Source organism: Apodemus sylvaticus, chromosome 3 (assembly GCF_947179515.1).
Source record: "Apodemus sylvaticus chromosome 3, mApoSyl1.1, whole genome shotgun sequence".
NCBI classification, from domain to species: domain Eukaryota; kingdom Metazoa; phylum Chordata; class Mammalia; order Rodentia; family Muridae; genus Apodemus; species Apodemus sylvaticus.
Window position 1 is genome coordinate 162,170,154 of NC_067474.1, and position 8,372 is coordinate 162,178,525.

General features: G+C 36.7%; 1 pseudogene; it reads left to right on the forward strand.

Annotated features, from left to right (window-relative positions):
* The first annotated feature begins 294 nt into the window (after positions 1-294).
* LOC127681637 (zinc finger protein 501-like) lies at positions 295-7,623 on the forward strand (annotated as a pseudogene).
* Positions 7,624-8,372: the final 749 nt, after the last annotated feature.

The following is an 8,372-nucleotide window of genomic DNA, read 5'->3' on the forward strand; positions in this document are numbered from 1 at the left end:
CTTGGGAAGACCCTAGAGGACATGAGCACAGGGGAAAAGTTCCTGAACAGATCACCAATAGCTTATGCTCTAAGATGAAGAATTGACAAATGGGACCTCATAAAATTACAAAGTTTCTGTAAGGCAAAGGACACGGTTAAAAGGACAAAACGGCAACCATCAAATTGGGAAAGGATATTCACCAGGGCCTTTTATTAATATAGGAAAGCAATTATGTCCAGAGCAAATAACTAGTTTTCCATTACAGGGCCTGTTAACCTTCAAGGATGTGGCTCTGGACTTCTCACTGGAGGAATGGGAATGTCTCAGTTTTGCTCAAAGGGCATTGTACATGGATGTGATGATGGAGAATTACAACAATCTTTTGTTTGTCGGTAAGACTACACTTCTTGTTGATTTTCTGAATCTTTATTTGAATTTTCTTCCTATATTTTTTGAGATCTTTCCATCCCTCTTATCTATCTTTAAATGGAAACTTCTGAATTGAAAAATATCAAATGTTTTTAACAAGGAATTATACTTCTACACACATAATAACTGGGGATCTTGCTTTTAATATTACATTAAATCATTACTTACTGTGTTTTTAGACTTAACATTGATTTTATTATCAAAGCATTTGGGTATAATTAAGCACATTTCTATAACTCACAGTATGTAGACTTCACCTGGGATAGAAGGAGAAAAGTTTAAGAAGTAAGTAACTATTTTCAACAAATAGAGACAACAATGCATAATGATAGTGGAGTGTACAGATATGAAGAAAGACAAAGCCAGACCAAAAAAAAAAATAGCAACCTAAGAACTACATCAAGTTCCATTCAAAGAAGCACAAATATTTCTAGGTTTGGCTTCATGACATTTCAAAGAGAATGGATTAAAACGTGAAAGCCTACTAAATAGTCTAAAGTGTAAAATAGGACAAAATTTTCATGTTTTCATTCACAAAAGCCATCTGTGAAGGTCACACACTTGTAAAAAGCGTAGCATTGGTTGTTCACAGCTGACAGTAGCGAAGAAGAATTTCTTTTTAACTGTCATTAATGTTCTTACTCATGGAGTAAGCTATGGAAATACTTCATACAACAAAAGAATGTCCATTCATATCTACATAAGAATGACACACACATCTGATCTTTGTAATCTTTAACAAATTGATGCATGTATGAAATACATTCTGTCACAATTACCATATATATTCTTTTATTACCTTCCGAATTCATTCAATTAATAGCCACTTGGGGGTTTTGTTTTGCTTTGATTTATTTCTTGTTTGAGGATCGTTGAATGAGAGTGTACAGGTAATCATTGGAGCAGAGTTGACTCTCCAGTGGTTATACTACTAAAGCAGTGATTTTCTTTTTTTTTTTTTCCTATGGAATATCGTCTGTATTTTCATTGGAATGGTAAAATGTAAATTGTTTTCTTGCCGATTTCCCCCCTCCCCAAAGACCCCCCTCCTCCCACCCAGTGCCTCCTCATATATGCCCCTCCACCTGACACACTCCCACCTCCCCCCTCCCAGTTTCCCTTTGTTGGGCCCTCTATTGAGCCTTTACCTGACCAAGGACCACTCCTCCCACTGATACCCAAAAGGCCTTCCTCTGCCATATTTTTGGCTGGAACCATGTGTACCCCTTGGTTGATGGTTCTGTCCCTGGGTGTCTTGGTGCATCTGGGTTGCCGAAGTCATTGTTCTTCCCATGGTGCTATAAACCCCTTCAGCTCCTATGGACCACCCTCTAGATCCTCCACTGGGGACCCCACGCCCAGTCCTATAGTTGGTTGCTAGTTTCTGCCTCTGTATTTGTAGGGCTCTGTCAGGGCCCCTCCAGAGACAACCATGGCATGCTCCTTTTGGCTTCTTATAGTACTGCCCGGGTTTGGTGACTGTTTATAGGATGAATCCCCAGGTAGGGCAGTCTCTGGGTGGCCTTTACTTCAGTCTCTGATCCACACATTGTCTCCCTTATTGCTCCTGTGAGTATTATGTTCCCTTTCTCAGAGGAACCAAAGCATCCTCACTTAAGTCCTCCTTCTTCTTGAGCTTCCTGTGGTGGGTGAATTGTAACTTGTTTATTTTGAGCTTTTGGACTAGCATCTGCTTATTAGTGAGTACATAACCATTTGTGTTCTTTTGTGACTGGGTTAACTTGCTCAGGATGACACTTTCTAGTTCCATCCATTTGCCTAAGAATTTCATGAATTCATTGTTTTTAATAGCTGAATAGTACTCCATTGTGTATATGTACCACAGTTTCTGTATCCATTCCTCTGTTGAGGGACATCTGGATTCTTTCCACCTATTATAAATAAGGCAGCTATGAACATAGTGGAGCATGTGTCCTTATTACATGTAGGAGCACTTTCTGGGTACATGCCCAGGAGTGGTATAGCTAGGTCTGCAGGTAGTACTATGTATAATTTTCTGAGGAATTGCCAAATTGATTTCCAGAGTGGTTTTACCAGTTTGCAATCCCATCTGCTGTCCCATGAGTTTTTCTTTTTTTTTTTTTCCTTTTCTTTTCTTTTTTTTTTTTTTTTTTTTTTTTGGATTTGGTTTTTTTTTTTGAGACAGGGTTTTTCTGTACAGCCCTGGCTGTCATGGTACTCACTCTGTAGACCAGGCTGGCCTCAAACTCAGAAATCCACCTGCCTCGGCCTCCCAGAGTGCTGGGATTACAGGTGTGCACCACCACCACCTGGCTTTGAGTTTTTCATTTTAGCTATTCTGATCAGTGTAAGGTGGAATCTCAGTGTTGTTTTGATTTGCATTTCCTTGATAACTAAGGATGCTAAACATTTCTTCAGGTGCTTTAGAGCCATTAGCATTTCCTCAGTTGAGAATTCCCTGTTTAGCACTGTATCCCATTTTTTTCATAGGGTTATTTGATTCTCTGGATACTAACTTCTTGAGTTCTTTGTATACATTGGATATTAGCCCTCTATTAGATGTAGGGTTAGTAAAGATCTTTTCCCAATTTGTTGGTTGCTGTTTTGTCCTATTGACCATGTCCTTTGACTTACAGAAGCTTTGCAATTTTTTGAAGTCCCATTTTTCTATTCTTGTTCTTAGAGCATAAGCCATTGGTGTTCTGTTCAGGAACTTTTCCCCTGTGCCCATGTGTTCAAGGTTTGTCCACACTTTCTCCTCTATAAGCTTCAGTGTGTCTGGTTTTATGTGTAGATCCTTGATCCACTTGGACTTCAGCTTTGTATAAGGAGATAAGAATGTGTCAACTTGCATTTTTCTGCATGCAGACCTCCAGGTGATCCAGCACCATTTGTTAAAAATGCTATCTTTTTTTCCACTGAATGTGTTTAGCTCCTTTGTCAAATATCAAATGACCGTACTTGTGTCTGTTCTTTTCTGGGTCTTCAATTCTATTCCACTGATCTTCCTGCTTGTCTGCATACCAATACCAGAGAATTTTTATCACTTTTGCTTTTTAGTAGAGCTTGAGGTCAGGGATAGTGAATCCCCCAGAAGATCTTTTGTTGTGGAGAATAGTTTTTACTATCCTGAGTTTTTTGTTATTCCAGTTAAATTTGAGAATTGCTCTTTCTAGATCTATGATGAATTGATTTTTTTTTCATTGATTGTATCTTTTTTTATGTTGAGGTCCTTTATCCACTTGGACTTGAGCTTTGTGCACATTGATACATATATATATTTATTTTCATTTTTCGACATACAGACTTCCAGTTAGATAATCACCATTTATTGAAGATGTTTTCTTTTTTCCATTATGTATTTTTTGCTTCTTTCTCAAAGATAAGTGTCCGTAAGTAATTGGTTTATTTCTGGGTGGTCAACTCTATACCATTCATCAAGGTTTCTGTCTCCATATCAATGCCATGCTGTTTTTGTCACTACTGCTTTGTAGTATATCTTGAGTTCAGGAATGCTGATTGCTTATTATAAAGAATGTGGGGGGTTTTTTGGTTTTGTTTTGTTTTGTTTTTAATGATTCTGGGTTTTTTATTTTTCCAGATGAATTTGAGAATTGCTTTTACACAACTTTGAAGAATTTTATTTTAAATTTTAATGGGGATTGCTTTTGGTAGGATGGCCATATTTACTGTGTTAATGGTTCCAATCCATGTCCATGGGATATTTCTCCATTTTTCTGGGGGATTCTTCGATTTCTTTCTTGAAAGACTTAATATTCCTGTCATACAGATCATTCACTTGTTTGGTTAGAGGCACACCAAGGAATTTTTTATCATTTGTGACTACATTGAAGGGTCTTGTTTCTCTATTTTCTTTCTCAGCCTGTTTTCATTCTTATAAAGGAAGGCTATTGATTTATTTGACTTAATTTTATGATCTAATGATTTTTTGGATTTCCTCAGTTTCTGTTGTAATATCTCCCTTTTCATTTCTAATTTTGTTAATTTGGATACTTTTTCTGTGTCCTTTGGTCAGTCTGGCTAAGGGTTTATCTATCTTGTTGATTTTCTCAAAGAACCAGCTCCTGGACTCGATTCTTTTTATGGTTCTCTTTGTTTCCACTTTGACTTAATTTTATATCCAGCAACCTTGCTGAAGTTGTTTCTCAGCTATAGAAGATCTCTGGTTGAATTTATGGGATTGCTCATGTATACTATCATATCATCTGCAAATAATGATACCTTGACTTCTTTGTTGCCAATTTGTATCACCTTGATCTCCTTTTGTTGTCTGGATTTCTCTAGCTAGAACTTCAAGTCCTATATTGAATAGATAGGATGAGAGTGACCAACCTTGTATAGTCCCTGGTCTTAGTGGATTATTTGAAATATCACTCCATTTACTTTATTTTTCACTGTTGGCTTCCTGTGTATTTCTTATTATGTTTAGGTATGAGCCTTGAATTTCTGATCTCTCCAATACTTTTACCATTAAAGAGGTGTTGTATTCTGTAAAACATTTTTCAATCATCTAATGAGATAACAATGTGTTTTGGGTTTTTTTTTGAGTTAGTTTATACAGTAGATTATGTTAATGGATTTTCTTATTGCTTACGGTCTTGTGCTTGCCTCTTATCATTTTGCTTTACCTGGTGATTGCTGATCTGGGTGTCTTTGTCTGGTGTCTGCCTCTTGATTCCCTGGGTTGCTTCCAGTGGTCCTTGCTATAGCAGGCACCCAGTGAGGCCTTCAGACCATGGCATCTGTAGAGGGGCAGGCAAGGTGTTGATTTGTTGCAGCAGATTTCCCGGGATGTTTTCACACTATTGGGTTTTAGGAAGAGCAGCAAAAGTGTTGCCCTGCATGTTGTTGTTTTCCTGGGAGGTCTTCAGACCATAGGGTCTGTTGTCCTATGTGAAGCAGAACAGTTGCCCTTCGCTGTGTGCAGTGGATGTCCTACAGGCCTTTAGACTGTGGTGCATTCAGAGAAGCAGTCAAGCTGGAGCAGGCAGAAGGTACTGACTGAAGAGGAGTGGAATTTGGGGAGCGAAGGCTTTGGGAGATGATGGGGCCTGAGAACAATGGGATCCTTGGGAATCCCAGTGTTTGTGACTGTGCTTGTTGCCCTACATACTGCGGACCTTCTGGAGGTCCCAAGACTACAGAGATGATTGATCCTGGAGAAGCTGACAATCTTCTTATTTATGATTTTTTAAATAATGCTCAAGTTTTTAAGTGGATGCAGAACTGTTGGTGTGGAAATTTTTGATTTTCCTTATTTATTTACATTTGGACATATGGTCTCTGTTTAGTGCTGATACTGAATGATCTTTATCCAACATCTTGAATGCTGAGACAAGTGTTTGTAGAGGATTCATTCTATATCATGAATATTTAGCTGACCAAAGCTGCACAATTTCACTGTGAATCAAGTCATAGTCAAAAATCAGAATTACTTTGTTTGAGATATAATTTGTGACAATTCAAAACCTGATCAATCACTTTTTTTGGCCTGGCTTCTGCAAGGTACAATTTTAAAAATAAGATTTAGAATGGTATTATCATTTCCCATCAGTTGATGTAGATCAGAATTGAGGATCTTCTGAGAATCCATGTAATCATTATGAAAAAAGCAAAAAGTCTCTAGAGAATGTGAATTCTGTAGAAGGTCTAGTTAGCCTGAAATGTCAGCAAACACCCATTATTGAATCTCTTTCTCCCCAGGACAGTAATCCCTGTCATCTCTATTTGCACTTTTTTCAGAAAATCATCTCATATGTGGAAAACATGGGAAGGTCTTAGATCAAGACAGAGAGTGCATTGTCCAAGAGCATGTGAAGATACAAGAGAAGTCTTCTAAATGTAATGGGCTTAGCAACATGATTAATGAATCCACCCAAAGTACACCTTATAAAACTAATGACAGTGATGTTGCTCTCCAATCCTCCAACCTTAAAAGACATAAAACTGGGAAAACCAGAGAAGTTTGCAAATATAATGACTGTGTAAAGTGTTTAAATGAGTGCACTCTCATTAGTGTAAATCAAGGAATACACATGGGGAAGCAAGAAAAAAGCAATATAGAATTTGTTATTGATTATGTCCCTAAACATAAACTGATGCAGAATCAAACCAATAATGGCAAGAAGCTTTACAAATGTAGTGAATGTGACAAATGCTTTAGCCACATAAAAACTCTGAGATGTCATCAGAGAATCCATACAGGAGAGAAACTGTACAAATGTATTGAATGCGACAAATGCTTTACCCAGAAAGGCTGTTTTAATAATCATCAGAAAATTCATACAGGAGAGAAATCATACAAATGCAGTGAATGTGACAAATGCTTTAGGTACAAAGATGGTCTGAGAATTCACCAGAGAATTCATACAGGAGAGAAACCTTACAAATGTAGTGAATGTGATAAATGCTTCACTGATCAAGGCAGTCTGAGAAGTCATCTGAAAATTCATACAGGAGAGAAACCTTATAAATGTAGTGAATGTGACAAATGCTTTACCCTACAATCCCATCTTAGGATTCATCAGAGAACTCATACAGGAGAGAAACCTTACAAATGCAGTGAATGTGACAAATGCTTTACCCAACAATCCAATCGGAATAATCACGAGAGAATTCATACAGGAGAGAAACCTTACAAATGTAGTGAATGCGATAAATGTTATACTGAAAAGGGCAAGCTGAGAATTCATCAGAGAAGTCATACAGGAGAGAAACCTTACACATGCACTGAATGTGACAAATGCTTTACTGAAAAAGCCACTCTGAGAGTCCATCAGAGAATTCATATGGGAGAGAAACCTTACACATGCACTGAATGTGACAAGTACTTTAGGTACAAAGTTAGTCTGAGAATTCACCAGAGAATTCATACAGGAGAGAAACCTTACACATGCACTGAATGTGGCAAATGCTTTACCCAACAATCAACTCTGAATAAACATGAGAGAATTCATACAGGAGAGAAACCTTACAAATGCAGTGAATGTGATAAATGCTTTACTAAAAAAGGCAGCCTGAGACATCATCAGAAAATTCATACAAGAGAGAAATCTTAAAACCTTAAAAATGTAGTTAATTTGAAAAATGCTTTACCCCAAAACACCATCTGAACAGTCATCAGAGAATTTATACATGAGACAAATATTAAAAATATTCTGTTGCAAATGCATTATCACAACCTCATTTGGAGAAATCATCAAAGGTTTCATACAGTGAAGAAAAATGTATTAGTGAAGTGAATCCTTTATAAAGAAATGTTATCTTAACATTCATTACAGAATCCTTACAGGAGAGAAAATCTTTCAAAGGCATTGCAGATATGAATCCTTTAGTTTTGGCCTATCTCTTAGAATTTAACAGGGACTATATACAGGCACAAATCTTAGCAAATGTATGCAGAAATATCTTTGACTTCATTTTTCGTTGTTGTTGTTGTTGTTGTTGAGAAAGTATTTCTGCTGGGTAAATGTGGCATTTGTTTTATTCAGGGTTTATTTTTTGTAACACTTGGGGCTCCAAAAAGAGAATTAGTATGATTTTGTAAAACTTGTGAAACCCTTCTCGCAATGTTCAAATCTTTGATAATGGCAACTATGTATGCTGAGACAAACTCTGAAAATGTGACTATGTAGTAAAGTTTTCTTTGAACTTTTACTTGTTCACTCTCAAATATTACAAGATGAAGACAAGTGGGGAAGCCATAAGAATATAATATTGTGTAAAAATTTCTTGAGAATGCCATAGGAATATAAAATAGTTTAAAATTTTCTTTGAGATAGAAATAATCTATTCCAAAGAGAACCTAATTAAAGTTTGTATTATATAAAAGATCTAATAAAAATATTTAATAAAATTGTCAGTATTCTGCATATAAAATTCAAATTAACAAATTTAGATTGTACTTAAAAGTGTATTTGAGAAACTGAGCCACCAAAACTGCAAGTTCTTCATCCTAT